At 42.1% G+C, this 24,795-nt stretch overlaps 1 pseudogene across 1 annotated transcript in view; it reads left to right on the top strand.

The window, feature by feature from the left end:
* Nucleotides 1-466: 466 nt before the first annotated feature.
* Nucleotides 467-24,795, top strand: part of LOC143438726 (nucleolar protein 16 pseudogene) — a 29,337-nt pseudogene continuing 5,008 nt past the window's right edge. Inside the window, exon 1 of the transcript XR_013107406.1 lies at nucleotides 467-865. The product of XR_013107406.1 is annotated as a nucleolar protein 16 pseudogene (transcript). The remainder of the gene's footprint in view (nucleotides 866-24,795) is intronic.

Genomic DNA, 24,795 nt, shown 5'->3' on the forward strand with positions numbered 1-24,795 from the left:
AGCGTATTCCTGCTGCTTAGCTATGAATAGGTATGGACATTTACACACAAGTTTTTGTGTGGATGTGTGTGTATTAGAGTGTGTGTGTGTGTGTGTACGTGTGTCAGAGAGAGACAGAGAGAGAGAGAGACAGAGTCATCTCATCTCAGAAGCTAGAAACCTGTGTCTGTAAAAGGTTAACTAACTTGCAGGCAGCCACTCTGCCCCTACAAAGCCAGCATTCAGCCTAATCTGATTCTACATCCCATCATCTTTCTACCGTGGGATGAGCTCTCGCTGGGTATTTATTTGCTTTCTTGATCAAGGATGGGTGCAGGGCACCAGGAGCTGCAGTGGCCTTTTTTTCCAGCCCAGGCTTGATCTTTGCAATAAATCAGGTGAATAATTGGGCCTCAGGCCAGGGAAAGAGTGGCTGGTCTTTTTGTCACCCAGTTCAGGATATCAAGCCCCGGAAATGACTCACATGACTCTCGTTTGCATCTTCTAGTTTGAGATGAGACTTCAGTCTAGACGTAGCAAACGCGGTGAATGAGCAAGCTGGCCACAGCAGAGGCTCCCACCACCGCGGACTTTGACAGTCTTGCAGAGTTCTTTGGGCAGTCGCAAAACTGGAGGAGAGTTTTACTTTCCCTCTTGCCTCTGAGTCAGCAAGCAGTTTCTGAAATCGCACCTGCTGACAAGTCCAGGCAGCCTCTGCGCGCATCGATCTCATTGACTTGTTTTGTATGATTTGTCATAACACCAGGGGCTGGGGTTCAGACTGATTCTAGGAAGACACAGGAAATGACATAGGTTGAAAGAATGAAGCAAAAATGTCCACTTTCTGGACATTTATGTGCCACCGTCTCAAGGGGAGGTATGCTGGGTAAGCATGCATGGCGTATGGCTTTCTCTCTCATTCATCCTTGACGCCAGGGGCTGTGTCTTGTTCAGCTTCGTCTTCCCGCAGAGCATGGCATGATGCCTTGTAACATCAGAGCTCCCTCACAGCTTTCCTAAACTAGGGCAATCAATCAGTCTCTCGGTGTCTGCTTTCCACACACCTTTCCTTGACCCAGTCTGGTTCCTATGCAACCTTAATTATCTTTCTGATGCACTGTTTTGTTTTTTGAACTTAAAGAAAAATGGCATTTTCCATTTACATTGCAAATAAGACAACAGCAATATAAGACATTTCTGTATGGTTTGTTTATTTTTGCAGGCTATGGCTCAAATTCAGGGACCACTGTGTACCATAGGGAAGTGCTCTGTTACTGAGCTACACTCCTATCTCAAACCAGTCTTTTAAAAATAGTTTTAATTAACTAGCCTATGTATTTATGCATGCATGCATGCATGCATGTATGTATGCTTTTAATGGTTTATTTATCTCTTATGTGCATTGGTGTTTTGCCTGCATGTTTGTCTGTCTGTGTGAGGGTCTTAGATCTTGGAATTACAGACAGTTGTGAGCTGCCATGTGCATGCTGGGAGTTGAATCCAGGTCCTCTAGAAAGAGCAGTCAGTGCTCTTAACTGTTGAGCCATCTCTCCAGCTCGTGTGTATGTGTTTTGAGACAGGAGCTCACTGTGTAGCCCAGGCAGTCCTTAAACTGAACCTCCTGCCTCAGCCCCCTCAGAGACAACATTATAGAAGCAGTCACTATGCCTGGTCCCAAACGCATCTTCTTTAATTATTTTACATCTGTAGTGCCAGGAGTCAAACCCCAGCTCTCACACATACTATGCTAGTGCTTTACCACTGAACTATACTTCCCCAGCCCTCTCTGTGCATTTTAAAGATGGCTACTGACTTATGGGTTGACCCACGGTAAAGAAACAAATAAGTTTAAGGCTGTCAGCTGCTGTGCAAGAAAATCCATTTTCCTTAGCAGATCCTAAGAGACCTGACTCACAACCTGTAGCTTGATGTCTCACTACTCACCTCCTCCTCAGCCTGAAAGGCCATTTACTCATTCTTACCCACTCTAGCACATGCTTCAGGCCTGAGCTGGAAGTGAGCAACAGAGACCTCCCGTTAGATTGATAGCTTCTTTGACCTGTCAAGAGCAACATTCCTTCAATAAAGCTTCCAAGACTTATTGAGGCTTCTAATTCCTCCATCTTTCTTTGTGCTGGTGGAGGTGTAAGGACGGCAAATGGATGATTATTTTTACTCTTTCCCAAGTGGAACCACTCATTCAGTCTGCCTACATCTTGACGTTTTTTAAAGGTCAGTCTTTATTTTAAGACTGTAGAAGTGTCCATGCTTCAGAACAGAAGAAATTCATTGAGAAATAACAAATCAGTGGATACTGCAGTGCACGCCTATAATCCCAGCATTTCGGAGGCTTCAGAAGTTCAGGGCTAGCCTGAGCTACACAGCAAGACCTTGGGGTTTGTTGTTGTTGTTTAAAAAATAAATAGATAAGAAAGTAAAATAAGCCGGTGGCGGTGGTGGTGTGTGCCTTTAATCCCAGCACTCAGAAGGCAGAGGTAAGTGGATTTCCTGGTTGGAGGCCAGTCTTGTCGACAGCATGAGTTCCAGGACAGCCTGGGCTATACAGACATACCCTATCAGGGGAAAAAAAACCCAAAACAAAAACCAGACAAACCCAAAAACAAACAAACAAAACAAAGCAGCAAAAAACACTGAAATAATAACTGAGTGCCAATTTTTATAATATTGGGCAGTATAGTGAATATAATTTGAAAGGGTTTGCTGTTATTGTTGTTTGTTTGTTTGTTTGTTTTTGGACAGAGTCTCCCTATATAGCCCTGGCTGTAGTGGAACTCACTATGAAGTATGAAGACCAGGCTGGCCTGGCTTTAAAGTTACAGAGCCCTGTCTGCTTCTGCATATACCACCACCCCTGCCCAGTTTAAAGGGCTTTTTTTTTTTTTTTTTTTGAAAGGTTTTATTTGTCATTCAAAGTTGAATTGCTACTGCTGGTTATTGTTTTCTGTCATTTTGGTTTTTCAAGGCAGGGTTTCTCTGTGTAGCTCTGGTTGTCCTACCAGTTATTGTTTTAAGAAAAATATAAAGAGTGGAGCTAAAGGTCTAAGTGCAGAATGGTTGCCTAGCACACCCAAGACCCTGAGTCCAACCCCCCAGTTTATAAAATAAACAAAAGAAGGGGCTGGGACAATAACTCAGTGGTAGCTCCCTTTCCTGGTGTATGCAGGGACCTGAGTTTGATAGATACTACAGAAAATAAAGTGCTAGGCTTTTGATATGCCGTTTAACCCCAAAGGTTTGTGTGCTGCATGCTGAAGCCCTCAGTTAGGTGTGCTGGAAGGAGGTGGAATCTCTCATCTGAGTAGCCTGTAGGAAGTAATGGCTCAGAGAGGATTGATGGCATTTCCTGGGGACTGGCTAGACCTGGAGAGGACTGGAATAGTTACCATGAGAGTGGATTATTGTGAAGAAGCCAGCCTACTCTCCGTTGGTCCTTCTGATGGTGCCAGTCTCAGCTCCCAACCTCACTCATGTGAAAATGCAACCCGAGGGATTGCCAACTTGATGAGACTCAGAATCGCCGCTGAAACACATCTCTAGGCTCATCTATGAAAGAGTATCTGCATTAAGTCAGCTGAGACGAGGAGGCACATCCTAAATGAGGGTGGTGCTTTTCCATGGGCAGGGGTCCTGGAGTGAACGAAAAAGGGGAAAGTGAGCTGAGCACAGATTCTCTCTCTCTGTCTCTCTCTCACATGTTCATTTGTGTGTGTGTGTGTGTGTGTGTGTGTGTGTGTGTGTGTGTGTGTATGTGTGTGTGTGTGTAAATAACATAAAACCTGCACAGTCCTTTTGGAAAGCAGTGCGGCAAAATGTCTCCCAAGGTCCAGCAGCTTACTTCTGATCCCTACACTTAGCAATGATCCTAAACAAAGAACAGATACAGTATGCTAAAGGTTATTTTATTTATTTTTTTACTTAGGTGGTTTCAAACCACCTAAATATTGGACAGCTAGAGAACACAAGAGAAAATATTAAATGTTTATTTGATGGGATATGAAGTAACAAATATGAATAGTTGACATGGGCAAGTCCCACAAGCATGCCTAGAAGGCAAGCAGAAGGATTGAAACCTGTGAATAGTATGACATAGTACTTAGAACCACATGAATATATTATGTCCTGAATGTATTTAAAATGTACTCCTGAAAAAAAAATAATAAAAAAAAATTAAAAAAGAAAAAAAAGAAAAAAAAAGAAAAAAAAAATGTACTCCTGAACAGTCACCAACTTCCAGAAAGTAAGGTTAAGTAAGACAGAGAAGGAGGGAAATGCAAGTAAGAAGGATTACACAAAAGGTAAGACTTTCCTGGTAATACCCTCCTGTCCTGCCACCCACCCACTCATCTGCCTCTGTCCCTCTCTGATGAGGACTGAATCTAGGGCCTTCTGTGTGCTGAGCACACACTCTACCATGAGCTGCCCCCCTAGACCCACAATATTTTATTTTATAATCTCAGTGCTGGTATGATGTTCATTTTATGATTATTTACAACTTTTTACATATCTGAAATATTTTGTGACAAATGCAAAACATTAAATGTTTGAAAGAAAGGATTTTTTGAGCCGGGAGGTGGTGGCGCACGCCTTTAATCCCAGCACTTGGGAGGCAGAGGCAGATGGATTTCTGAGTTTGAGGCCAGCCTGGTCTCCAGAGTGAGTTCCAGGACAGCCAGGACTACACAGAGAAACCCTGTCTCGAAAAACCAAAAAAGAAAAAAAGAAAAAGAAAGAAAGAAAGAAAAAGAAAGGATTTTTGAATGGTTTTACAATAAAGAAATGATGAATGTTTGAGAAAGTAGGTTATTTCCCCATTTGAACATTACAAAATGCACATGGATCCAAGCACCCTATAGCACACCATAAACAATGAGATTTTTTTTTTTACTGTTATAAATTGGTTTAAAGTGAACACACAAACTAGGGGGCTGGAGAGATGGCTCAGCAGTCAAGAGCTTGGTCTAGCAGAAGATCCAAGTTTGTATCCTAGTAACTATATAAGACAGTTAACAAATCCAAGGGAATAGTCAATCCCTTCTAGCCTCTGTGGGCCCCTAAACAGTTGTATGCACACAGAGACACAGACACACACATACAAGCGCACACAGATTTTTAAAAATTATTTTTTAAAAAATGGAAGGCTGTGTATGTAGCTGAATGATAATATGCTCAGGCCCAGGGTTTGATGAAGAAAAAATAAATTAAATTAAAAACTGATGCAGCTACCAAGTAGTTCCATAGAGAGCCAATGCACTAATGACGGAAAATATACATATAATGACATTCATTGTTAAGTAAATTACATATCCAAAACAATCACAACTTTGTGATGCTACCAAAAATCTTCCAAAGAAATATCCCATAGCTGGGTGTGGTGGTACACCATTTTTAGCCCCAGCACTTGGGAGGCAATGGTAGGCAGATCTCTATGAGTTTGAAGCCAGCCTGGTCTATACAGAGAGTTCCAGGGACCCTGACACTTTTCCTCTTTGCACATTCTGCTATTACTTCCTTGTTCTTTAAAAATACTTATTTTACGCTCTCCTATGACTGACCATGGTTGGTATTAATAGTTGAGAAATACTGAGCCCAACTGGACACAGTAGCCCATGCCTGTTACCCTGGCCTTTTGAAAGCTGAGCTAAAGAGTCCAAGAGCAGTGTGGGTTACACAGTAGGTGAACTTTTCTGATCTCTTCAATGATCTTTGGCCCCTGGGTCATCGGTAACAGCATCACCCTGAACTTTATTAGAAGGGTAGGTTTCCAAATCTTAGCCTAGGTGTTCTGAACCACAGTCTACATTTTAAACAGTGTGCCCACATGATGATGCTATTCAAACTAAGATGTAGAAAGCAAGCACTTGCCTAGCATGCACAGAAGCCCTGAGTCTCAACCCCAACATCACAAAAGGAATAAAAAGTGACCACAGCTCCCTGTAATCCCAGCATATGAGAGGTGAATGTGTGTGTGATCAGGGATTGAAGGTCATCCTTAACCACACAGCACGGGCCAGTATGGGTACATAAGACTTTGTCTTAAGATGAACCAACTAGTAACCCCCCCCCCAAAAAAAAAAAAAAAAAAAACAAAGAAAGAGAAAGAAAAAAAAAAGGAAAAATTACGTTGCTATATTAAGAAAGTTTAATGCTGTGTGGGCCTGGAGGCACATGCCTTTAATCTAAGAACTTGCAAGGCAGAGGGTCTCTGTGAGTTGGAGGGCAGCCTGGTCTGCAGGGTAAGTTTCAGGACTGCCAGGGCTACACAGAGAAACTCTATCTCCAAAAAGAAAACAGAAGGGGAGGGAAGGGAAGGAAATGGAGAGGGGAGGGAAGGGGAGGGGAGGAGATGGCAAGGAGATGGGGAAGAGATGGGGAGGAGATGGGACAGAAAGGGGAGGGAAGAAAGCAAACAAGTTTACAGAGCCAGGATGGTGGTACACCTTTACAAAGCAAGACTCAGGAGGCTGAGACAAGGGATTACATAGGCTTGTATATGTTACATAGGTAGACCCTTCCTGCCATGGCAAAACCAAACAGGGACTGCAAGATGGACTCAGCCTGTAAAACTGCTTGCTGTACTATCTTGATGGGAGTGAGATCTCTGAAGCCCTGTGAAGGGAAGAGAGATCTGCACCCCACCAGCCACCTTCACATACAAAGTTTTTTAAAAAAATAACAATGGTAACAAACACAACACACACACACACACACACACACACACACACACACACACACACACACAGCATCTGTGGACTGCAACACAGAAGTCTTGTCTACGGCTTTCCCTATGATAATAGTCTATAGGATCCTGGCTCCTTGGATTTAGGAGCCAATACTAGAAAATTTGAATTTACTCATTAAAAGACGAATACAAGTGACCTTGAACATAGTATTTTTCTGTAAGTTTTAGGGGGATTCATAAGCAGGAAGCTTATTTTCTTCACTTTTGAACTTAGACATATTCTTTACGGATGAATTTTATGATGAGTTGTTGAGATGTTTATGTATGTGACTTTTTTTTTTTTGTGAAGAAACAATACTAAAGATGTTTTCTCTAGAGACCTATTCCCCAGCATTGATAATACTTTTTTTTTTTTGGTGTTAATGACTAATGTTTCTTTCTGGCTAAAAATATTAATAATAAAAAATTTTAATTGTGCCATATTGGAATTTGAAAATAAAGACTTTTTTTTTTTTTTTTTTTAGCTCTCAAGCTTTATGAGAGCTATTTTAATATGATCAAGAAACATATAGTTAAGAGCATGATTGCTTTCCAGGACCACTGATGTAAAGTAAATAATAAAAGATGTTAAGGGCAAGAAGGTCTTATTTCAATTGAGATGCACAGGAGGATCTGGCTTGCTGAAGAGCAAAAAGCTTTAACAACTTAAAATCGATCCCTGAAGTGCTTCTGTGCTCTCTGGAGGCAGAGGCAGGAGGATCTCTGTGAGTTCAAGGCAGGCCTAGTCTACAGAGTAAGGCCCATGCCTGTCAGACCTGTCTAGAAAAAACAAACAAACAAACATCAAATACCCGAGTCTCTGTAGTCATTAACTCACAGTGGGTCCCTCGTTTTTTTGTCCCTTGATTTTTTTTTCCCCTTTATTTCATAATGCTGGGATGAAACCCAAGGTCTTGCACATCCTAGGCAAATACTCTCTCTGCACAGACCACACTCCCAGCCTTGCCTCCTACTCCTAATAACCAGAGAAATGTGGTTTTTGGAGCATAAGGGTTACTTCTGTAACTGATGTTGCTTTATTTCCTGTCTGTGTCCAGAACTGTGTATCCATGACCCTGCTAAAAGCGTCCTTGCTGTCTTTTTAGTCCCCACGCAGGCTTTGTTGCCATATGTGATGGAAAATTCCATCCAATCCTTTTCATCTGATTTGCAACAGTGATATCTATTCCTAAGGATTATTCAAGGATTACCCATAAATATTCAGAGCTCTATTCCTGTGGATTTTAATCTCTGCTGTATTTGGCTTAGAGTTTGGTTTTCTAAAAATCTTCTGTTTCTTTTCTATCTCTCAGCTTACTGATTCACCCTATTTAACATTTGGTCAGCCCCTACATTTGCAATTTCCTGTGGATAAAACAGATCTGTATTGCAAAGACAAGGGTGGGCAAGCTGTGGGACTTTATACAAAAACAGAGAATTACTCAAAATAGAGACAGCTTGTCCTGCACTGAGCTTCAAAAACTAAAATTTAAATAAACTTTTAAAAAGATACCTATCTATATGCTTCGTTGGTGAGAATTCCTAGAAAGTGTCTTCCCTTTCTTTCTTTTTTTCCATTAAAAATTTTTTTTGATGATTCCTTTTTATTTATTTATTTATTTATTTATTTTTATGAGCATTGGTGTTTTGCTTGTTTGTATGTCTGTGTCAGATCCCCTAGAACTGGAGCTACAGACAGCTTCGAACTGCCATGTGGGTGCTAGGTATTGAACCAGATTCCCCTAGAAGCTCTTAACCTCTTAGCTCTCTTAAACTCTGAGTCATCTCTTGAGCCCTGGATAGTTTGATTGGTCTCTGGCAGCCATCTCTGTGAAACCTGTCAATCATCTCCTCAGCCCACCCTCCTGAAGTTTCTGCTGTTTTCCGTTTGCTCCTTAGTACTGCCTTTCTACTTTGTTTGGAAAGGAAACAATCAAGCCAGGGGACCAGATCCTGCAGCTGTCTTTCCATTCTGTCCCTGTCATTTCCTTCTGTCATTTCCTTATCATTGTTCAGCTAGAGCTGACGCCAAATCAGACACAGAGGGGAAAGCTAATCACTGTTTGTTTAGGGTTTCCCCCTCTCCCAACAGGGTTTCTCTGTGCAGCCTTAACTGTCCTGGAACTGGCTCTGTAGACTAGGCTGGCCTCGAACTCACTGAGATCCACCTGTCTCTGCCTCCTGAGTGCTAGGATAAAAAATAATAATTATTTTCACTTAGTATATGTGTGTGCCTATGTGTGTGTTTCTGCGGGCACACACATGTTTCAACGTGCAAGCGGAGGACAGAGGTCAGCTTTCAGGAGCTACTGCTCTTTTTTTCCTGAGTTCTGGGCCACTAAACTAGGGTTGTCAGGCTCACGCAACAAACACTTTTACCAGCCAAGCCATCTCACCAGCTCTTGTTTTATTCTGTTTATTTTTAAGTTTTCTTCATTCGTTTATTTTGTGTGTATGACTGTCTTGTCCTCATGTTTGTTTGTTGCACCATGTGGGTGCCTGGTGCCTTCGGAGATCAGATGATAGTGTCAGATCCCCTGGAATTGAAGTTACAGGCAGTTGTGAGCTTCCATGCCCGTGCTGGGAACCAAATCTGCCTCCTCTTTCCTCTGGGAGAACAGCAGGTGCACTTAGCTGCTGAACCACCTTCTACTTCCGGACCCCTCACTCTTGTATAAAAACAAGTTTTAAATTAGTTTACATTTAACTGCACTCTGGACTTAATGGCTGAAAGGGACCTCCAAGAAACACTCAGCACCCAGCTACTCTATCGCACAAAAGCAGAAACGTGAGCCTCTGAAAGGTTCCTTAGGAGCTACCACCAAGGTCGAAAACAGAAAAGAGAAACACAGGCTGCTCATTTGCGTTTCTAGCTGTCAGTGGGGGCTGCAGAGAGGATCCCAAGTAACCTTGACAAGGGAACAGACCTCAGACAAGAACTGACACAAGCTCATCGTGCCTGGGGAAGAAATGCTAATTGCTGCTCTCTGAAGCGCAATCTTCACAACTGGGTCATCACAGAGATCCAAGTAGATTCATTGCAGACACATTTTCCCATGATTATGATCACTGTTCAGGGAACAGTTGTTCGTAGAATTCGTACTTGGTGCTCCGTTTAAATGGGAAGATGAAGGTTATCAGCTTAATTAGGAAAGAAAACTTAGTTGCGTGCTGAAGTTGCTACATTATAAACCACGCCTCTAGCTGTGGGAGGAACTAACTCCCGGGAACTCTGCTATCAGTAGGCGGCCGGTTGACCAAAGCTGCACAAAGTTCAACTACAGATAAGAGAAAGGTAGTGTGGAAGGTATGACGCAGGCTTTCTCCTTATTTGTTTTATAAAAAAAAATTGAAACAGTCATTTGTGCGAAGGGAACAAGAGAAGCATTATAGCTCTAACGGCTAATTGTGGAGAAACAAGCAGGCCTATTGGGCTATTCCATCAACTGCTTGTTTTGGTGTTACTGGGCAGGTGTTTGGATGTGATTAAAGTCAAAGTCAGTTGACTTTGAGTAAAGGGGAGTATTCTCTGGTTTCTCTGGGTCTTGAATGAGCTGAAAGATGTTGAGAGGCCTTGGGGGTGTAGTTAAGTAGCAGAATACTTGCCTAGTACACAGAGTGCCCTGGGTCTATCACAACACCCCAACACCCACCCAACTACCAGAAACAGGCAAGTCCTTAACAGCAGAACTAAGACATTTTGGGAAGAAGAAAATTTACTAGTGGAGGGATCAGCTGCCCCACCTCCAACCTATGGCCTGGCCTGTGCACTTCAGATTTGCTGTCCCACCCCCACCCCCAGCCCCAAAGTCCTTCCAGAAGTCTCTATTTAGCTCTGTTTCTCCAGCAGAGCACTTATTCATGCAATATGCTTTTCCACTCTGCCCTTTTCACTCAACAGTATCTCTTGGAAGTCATTCCTAGCCCATGGAGAAGGCAATAGTTCATTATCTTTAATCAGTGCGCAGGACTTTCTTAGCATTTTTATCATTTGGTTATCTCTAACTTCATCCATCCTGTTGCAAAAAAAAAAAAAAAAAAAAAAAAAAATTCATTAAATGCCCATGTATTGGTGCCTTCCCTGTTGCTGTTGAATTGACTGATTCTGTAGATGCAAAGGGAAAGTGCCCCCTACCTTTTCCAATGACTTGCTGAAATGAGGCAGCAATGGAAGATTAATAGGAGAGGAAGATAAACACATCTATTAACACGAGGAACAACCGCAGAAGTGCCATTACCCACATGAGGTCTAGATAATTCTGTAGCCTTCTTTGTGGGAAGAGGGAGATGGGGAAGATGACTAATTTGAGGAGAGTAATATTAGAGAACTAAGGAGCCCTAGGCCTAGACAGCAGTTAGTGAGGGATTGTGTTTGGGAATTGAATGGGCCTAAGAGATAATCAACAGCTTATGAAAAACTTGTCCAGCCGTGATTACAGTCTTTAGACTTGATTCCTGAAGATACGGGGTTAGATATAGGGAAAGAAACAAAAGTAACTTTATTCTTTGGAGAGTCTAGATTTAGACAGATAAAAAGATGTCAAAATAAAGTCTCTTCCTGGATCAGCTGTTCACAAAGGATCTCTAGTAGAAATAATTAGCTTGTTAGAATGTCATATTTCAGGATAGCATATAACATTTATATTCTTATAAGCATGGTTACTGTTAATTGATGTTACTATGTTGCTTTCCGAGGAGACTGGACTGGTTCCTACTGCTCCCAACATAAACAGAAGCACTCTACTACAGTAGATGCTGCTGGTCTTAATTTTTTTCTCTCTAGTAACTATACAATGACACCTAATTCCCTGAATTTGCATATCTATGATGCATAAAGTTTAAGCACCTTTTAATGAGAATTTGAACATTCACATTATTTGTTTTATCACTGGACAGAATGTCTAAGACATTTTAGGGAGCTGGGGCTATCAGTGGCACAGTATGTGTTCAGCATGCACAATGCCCATGGTCCAATCCATCACCATAAACATTTTTGTAAAAAAAATTATTCTTTGCCGGGCAGTGGTGGCACATGCCTTTAATCCCAGCACTTGGGATGCAGAGGCAGGCGGATTTCTGAGTTCGAGGCCAGCCTGGTCTACAGAGTGAGTTCCAGGACAGCCAGGGCTACACAGAAAAACCCTGTCTCGAAAAACCAAAAAAAAAAGAAAAACAAAAAACAAACAAACAAACAAAATTATTCTTTGATCTCTATAGCACAAATGGAAATATGTTGTTCACCAAAGTTTATGGCATACATAGTCAAAATAACTATTTACATTTAATTAAAAATATTCCCTCTGTGGACAGGCATGGTGGAGAATGCCTTTAATCCTAGCACTCAGGAGGTAGAGGCAGAAGGATTTCTGTGAGTTCCAAGCCAGCTTGGTCTACAAATCAAGTTCCAGGACAGCCATGGCTGTTACACAGATAAATCTTGTCTCAAAAAAACAGAAAACCAAACAAACAAGCAGGCAAACATACAAACAAATGTCCTTCTGTATCCAATTTAGACTCTATAACCAATTATAGTTCCTTTGCTTTAAATCTTGGTGGAAAAGGTCATTACTATATCCAGAAGAGATAATAAAACCTAGATGTCATATATATGTGTATATTTGTATGTTGTATTACATACATTATATATAACATATATCATATATCATATATTACACCAGACATCATATGTCATATATTAAATTCTCTGTGTAGCCCTGGCTCACAACCACCTATGATTCCAGCTTTAAGGGACTTTGTATCTCTGTAGGATCCAGAATTCCCCTCACATACCACCTCCCCCAATTAAAAATAAGATAGATCTAAAAACATATTTAAAGATGTTTAGTGCCATTTTTGTTGTTATAGCTTTTGGATCCAATTTCTATAATCTGATAAACTTTCTTCTTATTCAAAATATACATAGTATTTAGGGGACATGGCTTAGTGGGTAAAATGCTCACCACAGAAGCCTGAAGATTTGAGTTCAATCTCCATACCCACATTAAACAACAACAGAAACAAGTACAGCTGCAATCTCAGTCCTGGGGGTGCAGGGTAGAGGATCCCAAGAGCTCCCTGGCCAGTTGTTCTAGCCCAGTTGATGAGCTCTACGTTCACTGAGTGAAGGCAAGATGTCCCAATGGGTAAATGCTCTTGCTGCCAAACCAGCGTGTGATCCCTGTGACTTGCATGGTAGAAGAGAACCAACTCCCCAAAATTGTTCTCTGACCTCTGCATCAGCATCATGGTGTGTGTGTGTGTGTCCCTGCCCCAAATAAACAAATGTAATGATTTAAAAACAACAACAACAACAACAAAAAGTAGAAAGTAATTGAGGAAGGTACTCACTGTTGACTTCTGGCTTCCACAAGTATGAACACACACACATACACACACAAATCCTTTTGAAGATTGGGGCGTGTGTGTGTGTGTGTGTGTGCTGAGAGGGGGGTATGTTTATATGCAATATGGCATGCAGGTGCCTGTCAAAACCAGAAAAGAAAATCTGATCCCCCTGTTACTGGAGTTATAGGAAACAGTGAGCCACCCAGTCTGGGTGCTAGGAGCTGAACCCCAGGTTCTTTATAAGAGCAGCAAGTGCTTTTAACCGCAGAGTCATCTTTTCAGCTCCTAGTATCTTTTTAGTGTCTTGTAAAATTGAGGCGCAGTCTAGGACATCTTAAATCTTAATTGTATTACAAATGGAGATTTAATTCTAAACTGTTTTTATAATGGCCTTAACGTATTGTAATTCTCAGAAATCTTAAAACAGAACTCTTGTACTCTTAGGGGTAGAACATGCCTTAAACTGCACATGTTCATAGAAAGCAGCTTAACAGGGTTTGGAATATGAACACATCATGAATCTGTCACTGCAATCAAGAAAGTGAGCACACTTATCCCTAGTCAAAGTTTTCTTCTGAATTCATTTAGTCCCTTCTCTGACATCCTCACTGCTCAGGCAATCCAAGATCTGTTTTTTGGGTTTTTTTTGGGGGGGGTGGGGGTGGGGGTGGGGGCAGGGTTTCGAGACAGGGTTTCTCTGTGTAGCCCTGGCTGTCCTGGAACTCACTCTGTAGACCAGGCTGGCCTCGAACTCAGAAATTCACCTGCTTCTGCCTCCCAAGTGCTGGGATTAAAGGCATGTGCCACCACTGCCCGGGCCAAGATCTGTTTCTTATTGCTACCAATCAGTTTACATTTATTTATCTAAATAGAATCATGCTGTAAGGAACTTTTGTGGGAGTCATGCTGGTTTTAGTTAGCATAATTATTTTGAGGTTAATCTATGCTATTGCATACATAAACTACTAATTTGCCTTTATTGCTTAAAAAGCACTGTATTATATGGCTACATAATTCCCTTTTTAACTGTTAATGGGCATTCCAATTTGGAGTTATTACAAATAAGACTTTTAAATGTTTATTTATTATTTAATTTTTTATTTTTTTATTTATTTTATGTATATGATTGGTTTTGTCTGCATGTATGTCCCGCACCATGTGTGCCCGATGCCCTAAAAGACCATAAAAAGGCTCCGGATCCCCTGGGACTGGAGTTACAGATGGCTGTGAGCTGTCATGTGGGTGCTAGGAACAGAAACTAGGTTGTCTGCAAAAGCAAACAATGTTCTTAACCACTGACCCATCTCTCCAACCTGTATGTATTGAGACAGGAACTCCTCAAGTCCAGGTTGGTCTCAGCTCCAAATGTAGCCAAGGATGACCTTGACTTCCAATTCTCCTTCTACCTCCCAAGAACTGTAATTACAGGCATGTGCCACAGCACCCAGCTACAAAATAAACTTTTTATAAACATTCATGTACATGTCTTTATATGGGCGTGTACTTTTGTGTCTCTTTTGTAAATGCACAGTAGCAGGACTGAGGCACACTGGAAGTGCTGGTTTAAGAAGCTGCTAAGTGGGAGCTTGGAGAGATGGCTCTGCAGCTGAGAGTGTGTCTTGCTCTTCCATGGGACCTGAGTTTGGTTCCCAAGCACTCAAGTAGGTAGGGTGGATTCCAACTGCTTCTAACACTAGCATCAGGAGAATCTGGTCTCCCAGGATAGCTGTACTCACATGAACAATAACACACACACACACACACACACACACACACACACTCAGGCTATCTCACGTTACTTCTGGTAGGGTATTCCAGCTAACCTGCCCCTCATCTTTCTCAATATTTAATGTGACCAGTCTTTTGGACATTTAACAGGAATCTCTGTGATATTTCCCAGAGAAACAACCGGACTTTCTTAATTATTGCTGACGTAGACCATCTCTCTGTGAGAAATCTCTGTGAGCATATATTTTCTGTGGTACTGTGTCTGTCTTGTTTGCATTGTTCATACAGTCCTTGTATGATTCCTGGGACTTAGACTAGGAGTGATGAAGGGCTGAAGAAAAGGCAGACAGATGGACACATGGACAGAAAGCTGGGATCAGGTGGTCTGCACTCCCTGCTGAAGAAACCTCAGCACCCTGGAAGCTTAGTGCATTTATTATATAGAGTTGAACAGAGAGCTGGGGTTACTGCATACAGCTGAACAAGGACTGGATTATTGTATATAAACAAGGGGGCATGGTTTATGGGATGCAGCTGTATCAAGCAGACAGGTTTGGCTAATCTTGGTAGGAATACTCTCTGTAGGGGAGCAGTCTTTAGGCTATAAATACCCAGAGGAGAACACTATGGTGGACATTTTCTGAATACACTATTAATATCCACACACAGACCAGACAGGAGGGATTTGCCATTTCCTTCTGAGCCTCACACGAGGCCAGGGAAGTCTTTGTCATTTTACCATGGGTTTAATGCTCTGGGGTCCTAAACACTGGCTGGCACAGGACAACTCCATTCAATCACTCAGAACTTCACACACTCAGAGCTTCCTTGTCTCCTCCCCCCAACCCCACTGTTTATGAAAAGCCCATCTTTCTGTGGCATTCAGGCTCTCTATGTGGCCCCTGCATATCAAATATCCTCAGCCATGAATTCCCATACATGTCTCCTCAATTCAGAAAATTTGCCTATTTTTTCTCCCACCATGAACTGCAATCTCTCTCTCGTTCTCCCTTTCTCTCCGTCCTTCCTTCTCTCTCTCTCTTAAATTTATATATTTTTATTTTATGTGTATTGGTGTTTTGCCTGCATACATGTCTGTGTGAGGGTGTCAGATCTTGGAATTACAGACAGTTGTAAGCTGCCATGTGGGTGCTTGGAATTGAACTCACCCAGGTCCTCTAGAAGAACAATGGTCTTAACCGTTGAGCCATCTCGCCAGTGTTCCCTCTCTAAAACCAAGCTACATAACCAACTTCTTAAATGTCTACATTTTACCCTTGGTCAAAAGAAAACATTTTTCTTTCTTTCCTTCAGCTGTTAATGGAGTGTTCAAGTACTGGGCTGCTATAAACAAGTCTTGTGAACATCCATGTGTGAGTCTTTAAGGGACTCAGACCTTCGTCTCTCTGGTTAATACTTAAGAGTACAATGGCTGAGATAATACAAGGTGGTCAATGAATAATGATTCAAGAAGATGCCAGGCTTTCTCCAGATTGCTCATGAAATTCATATAAAGTTGAGCTGCATAGTAGAATTGTACGCCTTTATGTAATTTAATTATATGAACGGCTCTTCTCTGTGGCTTTCTGATTTGAATGGGCTCAAGGCTCCTCTTATCTCTATAGTCTCATCCTCATACTCTGTACAGATTCTTTTAGGAATTGGTTTTTATGAAATAGCGTCTGACTACATAGTCCAGGCTGGCCTCTTGCCTCAGACTCTCCAGTGCTGGAATTACAAGTATGTACCACATGTACCTCCCAATCTCTCTCTCTCTCTCTCTCTCTCTGTCTCTCTCTCTCTCTCTCTCTCTCTCTCTCTCTGTCTCTCTCTCTCTCTCTCGGGGTTAGGAAGGGGGTGCCCTTGGAGATGGTACCTGGAACCCCATACGTGCTAGGCAAGGGCTCTCCTCCACTGGCTACATCCCAGCACTTTTCAATTATTTAAGATGGAGACTCCAGATTTTAGAAGTCTGCAGAATCCTGTAATGAAGCAAGGCTTGATACACACTTATCTCTGAGGCTGTCTTCTTTGGCTTCAGACCTTTCTTCTCTCTCTTCTTTCTCTCTCTCTTTCTTTCTCTCATTCTCTCTTTCTTTCTGACAAAGTGCTGGAGGTACAAGCCCATGTACAAGCCCGTGTCACTGCACCTGGTTAATGCAAGGCTGAAGATCAGGACTCTGTGGCTTTGTGCATTCTAGGTGAAGGGACTCTGGTCAGCTCAAGCGTGGCTGAGAGCATGGCTCTGGCAAGCCTTGCCCTTCTCTCTTGCCCCATTCCCTCTGCCTTACTAAAAACCATTAGATTACATTCCTAAAGCTAGCCACTAAGGTCTAACTCCTTATTTGGCCACTTCCTCCTCCTGAGGCTGACTACTGAGAAGCTATCACAGTATTGAAGTCCAGCAATCAAAAGCCTCTTTGGCTGCCTTATTTAACATGCCCAAATAAAATTAAACACCTCATCCTAACCTGGGTTTTTTCTTCTACCTTTATATACTATCATTTGCCTATGAGCCAAATCTGTCTTCTCTCTATCCAGAGGCAGTCCTTTATCTCCTGGGACAAATACCCCTGACCCCTCTCTCTCCCTGCCCCCATCTCCTGTCTTTGTCTTTTATCCACTGCCTTTTGTACCCCTGGGGCAAATCTCCTCCCTGCTGAGAACTTGGTCTTAGGGATCCAGAATGATACTTTTCCTTTCAGCCTAAAACCTTGATTTTCTTTTCTAATCCTATGTTATTTGGATTTGTCTATTCCATTGTGCAACAGCTCTACAACTACGCGTTGTACGACAAAATTTGGGGGGAGGGGGAATGTGACATGTATGTCTATTCACCCTAGATAGGGAACCCACAACAGTCCCAAGTACAGATACCCACAAAGTTCAACTTGGTGAACCATTGAGTTTATTTGGGTTACTTACAGAAGTATGGGTGAGGGGTTAGTTACAAGAACAGAAATAATTCAAAGACAACTCTATCACCAAAGCCACATGGGTAACAGCTCACACATCGAGAAACCTGAAGTGCATTGCACAGCAGTTCAACAGGTTGGGGGCAGGCAGCTGATCTGGTCTGAGTCATCTTTGCAGGTTTTCTCCTGTGAGAATCTTCTTTGAGGTTCAGCTTACTTAAGTCCTGGCTGCTCAGCTGTCTCAGTATTCTGTGCAGCTCAGCATCTGAGGTGGACTCTCAGGTTGTATTGCTTATTCTCACAGGGAGGGACCTAGTGAATCTGGTCAGTTTCAGGGACTTCCTGAAGCTATTTTTGAGTTACGTACCTTCCTGATTAAGGAGCTTCCAGCAAGATGGAATGTTTCAATCTAGAAAGCAAAACACTGTGATAATGAACAGTAGTATGACAGGTACATCATTTGTTTATGACCTTTAAGTGGAATAATTTTAAAATTTTAGCATTAATAAAGCAGTTGTGGTGGCTGTCCCTGAAATGTTAGCATTTGGGAGGAGGGGGAGGGAAGAACATCAGAAGTCCAAGGTCATCCTTCACTACATCAACTTTGCTGTGGGGGAGGAAGATATGGTTCAGCAGTTAAGAGCACCTAGTGTTCTTGCAAAGAACCAGAGTTTGATACCCAGCACCTTGGTCAGGTAGCTCATTATCACTTGTAACTCTAGCTCCTGGGGATCCAACACCCTCTTCTGGACTTCAAGGGTATCTACACAATCATATGTGTACAAACCTACAAGTACACCATATACATGATTTTAAGTAAACATGTTTTTAAAGTTTGAGGCAGTCTGGGTTTCATAAAACTGTCTCCCCACCCCACAAATACCATTAATGATGTTTGTTGTGAAAGCTTTTCTTGCTTAGTATCTATTTTCTGAAAGAAAAAAAAAATCCCCTTATTAAAAATACATAGAGAGAAGAGAATTAGCGTTGACATGAACAAAACCGTGGTTCGATTCATAGCACCATTAAAAATCAGGGTTAGTGGCTCATATCTGTAATCTCGGCAATTGGACAGTGGAGGTAAGAGGATCAGAAGTTTCAAGTCATCTTCAACTACAGAGCAACTTTGAGCTTAGCCTGGGTTACATGAGAGTGTTACAAAGGAGAAAGAAAGAAAGAAAGAAAGAAAGAAAGAAAGAAAGAAAGAAAGAAAGAAAGAAAGAAAGAAAGAGAGAAAGAAAAAAAAGAAAGAAAGAAGTAAGTCTGTGTCTCTTATGCTATAAAATATGAATTCCTGCTGAAACATTTCATAAATCCAAAGTATTTGTAAGGTTTTAGTGGGTGTATGTTTACTTGTGTCCAATGTGGTGCAAATTCTGAGTTGTCCCACGATCAATAAAATCAGCTTTTTCTTTGTTTTCGGTACTCAAACTCAGAACACTGCCTAAAAGAAGGTTTTGCATACCTTTTACGTTCATAGAATGTGTTACATGTATGGTTTGTTCATTTCAAGACAGGTCTTACTACAAAGCTCTGGCTGTCCAAGGAACTCCTTATGCAGACCAGGCTTTCCTAGAACTTACAGAGATCCATCTGGTTTTGCCTCCCAAGGGATGGGATTAAAGGCATGGGCCACCAGGACTTTAAGGTTACTAGTATGGTTCTTGTATGCATAAGAAGCAACTAAACAACGCCTCTTGGTGCAGTTCCTCTTTTGGATGAGTGTCATACTGTTTCATGATTTCCTTATGATCATACCACATTTATTATTATGTTTTGGTTTGGTTTGGCTCATTTTGAGACAGGCAGGTAGCCCAGTCTGGCCTTGCCTTCACAATGTTCCTGACTGTACTTGCCAAGTGCTGGGATCATAGGCCCAAGATACCACACCCAAACTAAGACAAAATAAGACAAATTTTATAGGGCATACCACAAGTATGAATTTTCAAATGAGATCCAATTTGATATTGAGTGATTTCTTGCCTTCTTTACACATGCAGGGTTTGCCTCCATTATGAATTCACTGGTGTTTAACGTGTGTGTGTGTGTGTGTGTGTGTGTGTGTGTGTGTGTTGCTGATGACTGAGTAAAGGAGAGGCACACTAGACAAGCACTCTACCGTTGAGTTTTATCCCTAGCCCTACTCATGGCTTCTTTATAAAAAGCCTTTTCATGCCTATGACATTCAAAATTCTTCCTTGTATGGATTAGCTAATGAACAAAGACGTTTTTCTTTTGGCTGGAGGTTACTGCATTCACTATATGCATAGGGTTCCTTCCCAGTACAAAGGTTTTATCTTTAATGAGGTATTGCTTCTAGCTAAGGAGGCTTGACAATGAGATTGCTTTCCTGCTGTCCTAAGGCTCTTTAGATCTGCATGTGTGCACTAGAGCTGGCTTGCCTCGGTGTTTATCACTTGTCTGTGGATTCTTTCACCTAATTTTTGAGTCTGGGACTGACTGTGGGGCTCTGGCTGGCCTGAAACTCTCTATGTTCACCACATTGACCTAAAACTCACAGGAATCCCCCTGCCTCTACCTACTGAGTGTTGGGATTAGAGGCTCCCACCAACCATTCATGGCTTGTATGGATTCCTAAATATAGAGTGGGTAGTGGGATTCAAGACATTCGGTGACCTGAGGAGGTAGACCAGCTGTACGAATGCTTTTCTTGCACACCAGAGGTCTACGTTTTAATTTTCAGCCAGCCAGAGGGAGGCAAGAAAATACATAGAGAGAATATCATTTGGGGGAAGGAAAGAATACTTGGTTATATCTAGCCCACAGATGTTTTTTCTCTCTTATACATATTCCCCTCAAATCTAGGACGTATTGTCTTAGCTAAGGGGTTTTCCACATTCACTGCATTCATAAATGTCTTTTCTGTATGAGGTTTTTAAACGATGATGGCTTTATTTGAGTTAGATGTTCTCCAAAATTTCTCACAGGCTAAGGCTTTGTCACAAGGCAGCAGGAAATTCAGAGGGCTGTTGCCTGCTGGGTGTTTGAGGAATCCCCCTCAGGGATAGGGAACTCTGTTCAAGTGTAGCTGGGTTCTGAATGTCACAGAAAAGGCTCCTGGGATGACTCAGAATAAAAGAACGTTAGGGAGTTTTGAGGCTGAGCAGAAAGCAAGGTGCACTGGAAGGAGTCAAGTGCAGGTGTTAGGAGAGAAACATGCCAAAGTGTCTCAGCAATAGCTGTCCGAGTGATCTGAAAGCTTCAACGGTACTTCATCTGAGCCTAAGTTTAGGTGTTAGATGAAGTATGTACTGCCGAGTTCCTTTTTCTTATTCTGAGTTCTGTCCTTGGAAGGGCGACTATTGGAGGTGGGAAGGATAGAAAAGCTATAACACTAATCAAAGAGGTCATCACCACTTATTAGCATATCTCAGGGAGGTTGGACTCACACATTAGTTCATTAGCTGTGTTTTTAAAAAATAATTTATTTTTATTTTATGTGCACTGATTGGTGTTTTAACTGCACATGTGTCTGTGTGGGGCTGTTGGGTCCCCTGGAAGTGAAGTTACAGACAATTGTGAGATGCCATGGGGGTGCTGGGAATTGAATCTGGGTCCCCTTTAAGAACTGTTGTTTACCACTGAGCCATTTCTACAGCCTTTCATTAGCCATCTTTAACACTTATGTTTCCAGTTATTTCTCTAGAAGGAGAGTTGAGTTCTGCTGGTGGTCTGGCCCGTATTGAAGATGCCTCAGGGTCAGCTAGTCAGGGTGAGAGACCAGAGCTAGGAAAGTGGAAGGTGCTCTTTTCTTTCTTATGTCCCCTCTATTTCTTAAGTATCTTTCTTGCCTCCATTTCTCTTTTGTGTTGTTGATTCTCAGGAATCAGTGATATATTTCTGATGCAAGCTTTCCCCACAAAACCCACCTTTAAATGAGATCACTACAAATAGAAAGAATAGTTCTGAGGATTTATTGAAGAAACCTCCAAATTCAGTTTCTCCTGTTATACTCCTATATAATGCAGTAGACTTCTGTGACAAACTGTATAGGACCTTCAACATACACACCAAGCAAGCAAGCAAGCAAGCAAGCAAGCAAGCATTTCTGTAGCAGAATCCTCAAAACCAGCCCATGTCAGATGCTATCTTCCAAGAGACAAATCGGATCCCACAGACTGAGGGCTCACTCCTCCAGGCTGCTGCCCACTGAAGATGCCAGCCACAGTCCTGGGAGGGTTCACCTGCATTTCTGCAGCCGGTTCTAAGCTGGCATTCCCACAACTCCACCTTGGTTCTATTGTGTCAGTGCTGCAGCTCATAGAACTTGATGCGATACTACCAAGGATACTGGTAAGCTCCAGATGATGACCTGTAGAGGTTGGAGGATGGACCACCCTCCACAAACCTCCACATGCTCACTTATACCGGTTATCCAAATTCTATCCTTTTGGGTTTTTATGAAGGTCTCCTTATGGAGGCTTACTTGACTCAATCATTGGCTATTGGTGACCAGCTTAACCTTTAGGGGATGGGACAGAAAGTCCCATCTCTCTAATCCTTTTGAGTTTTCAGGTAACAGCCTCCATCTCAAGCTGTCTAGGACTGCCATTGCCTGTACACATAAAACTGCCAAACTTGTTAGTCTACAGAAAAAGACAGTGTCCCTCATACTGACATCTGAATTAAGGTCCAAAACTCATGCCTACCAAATCCCATCCAAAGAGGTATCTTAGTTTTGCTTTGTTTTAAAGTTGACTTTAAATTTGATTCTAGACGCAGGCAATTCTTTTGTTTCCTAAGACAGAGCAAATCTTCCCACACAGAGGTGTTTCTTGAAGTAAAATGTTTGGTGGGAAGTTCTTTTCCATGTCATGTGCTTCTTGTTTTTAAACGTTGACTCTGTCTGATGGAGAGAAGAGGCAACCTGACTGGAAATCTTTGGGGCTTCTCTCCTCTCTGCAGACTAATTTCTTAGCTTTTTTTCCAGTCTTCATAACTCTTCCCCCAACATCTATGACTGTGATGAACACGATCCAGTTTTGTGACATGCTATTATGACACAAATGTGTATCTGAGTTTTGCCTGTTTCCTGCCACATTAGTCCTAAAGCCCTTCAAGTGTGTGGGGAAGATGACAAATGTCTCAGATACCAAGGAGATAAATGGGGGATTTAGTTGCTTCAGGATGGGGACTGTCCTCTAAGAAGACCAATACTGTTGGGATACCAATACTTTCAGTCCCACTTCCCACTTCTGAAGTAATGAGAGGGACTAAATCACTCACTAAAGATTAAATTGACCACCAATGGCCAATGACATAACCATTAATCAACCCTGCCTACACCATGAAACCTCCACAAAACCCCCAAGGGAGCCAGTTCAGAGGTTTGGTTTTTCTGAATGTATGGAGATTACTGGAGGCCTGTGGGTCAAGAGAGGGTAAGCAGGCCCCGATCTTTACTCATGTCCTTTGCCTATGCATCCATTCCATGTGTGTTTCCGTCAGCTCAATTTGCAATCTTCTTTATGATAATCTAGTTAACTTTTGTTGTTATTGTTTGATGTAGGGTCTCTCACTGTAGCTCTGGCTGGCCCCGATCTTACAGTGAATCTTCTGACTCAGCCTCCTAACTGCTAAGCTAGCAATTGTAACCCTCCTGAGTTCTGTGAACCATTTTAGCAAACTGAACCCAGTGGTGACTTGTGGGAACTCTAAATGGTGTCTGAAGTGGGAGGCATCTTAGGAACTGAGCCTTCAGCCTGTGGGTTCTGACCCTACCTCCAGGTAGATTGTGCCAGAACTGAATTGGAGTGTTCTCATCTGGTATCTACTGAAAATGTGCTGGGTACATTCTGTGGTGTCAGAAGCCTTTGTATTGAATATATGGAAGTAAGAAAAACACTTTGGTTATTCCTATCTCTTACAGTGACTTTAAAAATCTCTGTTATCTGGGCACAAACAAAAGCAAACATCTCATAATAGCAGGGTGTTTTGTTTTGTTTTGTTTTGTTTTTGGCAGTCTTTTCTATTCTTGAGAATGGTGATTTTAGGGCTGGAGAGTTAGATAGCTGGTAACATGCTTGCTTTGCAATCGTGGGAACTTGAATTCAATCCCCAGAACCCACACTAAAATTTTAAAAAGCCAATGAGGGTCCTACAGAGACAGCTCAGTAGTTAAGAACACTGACTGCTCTTCCAGAGGATCTGGGTTCAGTTCCCAGTACCCACATAGGAGCTCAAGGTAACCCCAGTTCCAGACGATCAGATGCCCCTTTCTGGGCATCAGATACTCATACGGTGCACAGACATACACCCAGAGGGCAATTGAGATGGTTTAGCAGATGAAGGTACATTCTGCCAAGCCTGACAGCCTAATTGGCCAGTATCTGAGTACAATTGTAGGCAGCTCATTGTCGAGTTCAGGCTGACTCTTGTTTGTATCTGTTAGGAGAATATGTTGACAGCTGATGTGTTTTTAATCCCCGGGTCTGTTGTGAACCCTCAGTTACCACTTATGTCTTCAGAGTGAGGGCACAAAGTGGGTTTGATCCTGAAGTGGTTTTTATCTTCTCTTTTCTTTCTTCCTTCCTTTCTTCCTTTCTTTCTTTTTGGAATTTTTTGTTATTTTATTTTGTGTGCATGTGTGTGTGTGTGTGAGTGTGCAGCCACTATGGTGCATATATAGATGTTAGAGGACAATCTGTGGGAGCCATTTTGCCCCTTTCATTGTGTGGGTCCTGAGGATTCAATTCAGATCCCCAGGCTTGGCAGCAAGTGCCTTTTTTACTAAGTTATCTTACTAGCCACAATACTTACCTTGTGATGTGGAATTAATCTCTGACAACAGGCATAAAAATGTACCATAGGGCCAGACAAGATAGCACAGGCCTTTAATCGTAGCACTTGGGAGGTGGACGCAAGTGGCTCTCTGTGAATTCGAGGCCAGCCTGGTCTACACAGTGAGTTCCAAACTAAACAGTGTTACACAGTGAAGACCCATCTCATTATAAGACCCATCTAATTATAAGAAATTATGAGAAAAAAGTCACTACAGATGAGATGGGTAGAAACAACAAGAGTTTACTCTCCAAGTTCTAGAGACAGAAATGTCTGCAACATAGGCAT

The sequence above is a fragment of the Arvicanthis niloticus genome, chromosome 26 (assembly GCF_011762505.2).
Source record: "Arvicanthis niloticus isolate mArvNil1 chromosome 26, mArvNil1.pat.X, whole genome shotgun sequence".
Taxonomy (NCBI): domain Eukaryota; kingdom Metazoa; phylum Chordata; class Mammalia; order Rodentia; family Muridae; genus Arvicanthis; species Arvicanthis niloticus.